The 733-nt window shown below is 33.0% G+C and overlaps 1 long non-coding RNA gene across 1 annotated transcript; it reads right to left on the reverse strand.

The window, feature by feature from the left end:
- Nucleotides 1-357: 357 nt before the first annotated feature.
- Nucleotides 358-733, reverse strand: LOC110680365. Its single transcript, XR_002502845.1, has 2 exons — nucleotides 575-733; nucleotides 358-514 (listed from the first exon to the last, which is right to left on the reverse strand). It is a non-coding gene; the product is annotated as an uncharacterized LOC110680365 (long non-coding RNA).

Below are 733 nucleotides of genomic sequence, written 5' to 3' on the forward strand. Positions count from 1 at the left end.
CAAAAGTGAGTCAAAGTTACTCTCTTTTGAGTAGATTTGAACGAGCGTGAGATAACAGTGGCGTCAATGTCAAAATTGGAACAGCGGCGAACTGTCATTTCCATACACTGTAAGACCAAAGTACCCTTTAAAGGGTAAAAAAGTACCCTTTTTGAGAGAAACTAGTTTAACTCATAAAAAGAGTAAAGGGCCTTTACTCTTTAAAGAGTAAACGGCTTGTACGTCAGATCAACGAGTAAATTTTACCCATTATTCAAAACATGTTTCGTAAGAAACAGAGTAAAATTTACTCTTTTTTATAGATGAAAATCTTATTTAATTTGAATATTCATTTTTATAGAATTATTAACAATAAAATCTGATCAATAGAAAACAATTTATTTATTACATTATAAAATATATTGTTCCGATGCAGAAGAATCATCCATCAGGGATTGGATTTGTTTTCGGACCTGGGAAATGGGGCTGGAGATTCTTGCAATTCATAAGTGATGTACTCGGCATCCAAAGCATCCTGTAAGATCGGATTGTTTATTAGATGTGACACGGCAATAAAAGCAATTCATGTACCTACCTTGAACCTTCCCGCATTTCTGCAAACTTATTTAGTTATTATGCGAAAACACTTTGAAGTATTTAAAATTGTCTGACCGATTGTTGTCAAGAAATTTTTCACCCATTAAAGAGTAAATGAACGGAATATGTAAATGGGCACAAAATACCCATTATTAGA

This window comes from Aedes aegypti, unplaced genomic scaffold (genome assembly GCF_002204515.2).
Source record: "Aedes aegypti strain LVP_AGWG unplaced genomic scaffold, AaegL5.0 Primary Assembly AGWG_AaegL5_hic_scaff_1233_PBJ_arrow, whole genome shotgun sequence".
Lineage (NCBI taxonomy): Eukaryota > Metazoa > Arthropoda > Insecta > Diptera > Culicidae > Aedes > Aedes aegypti.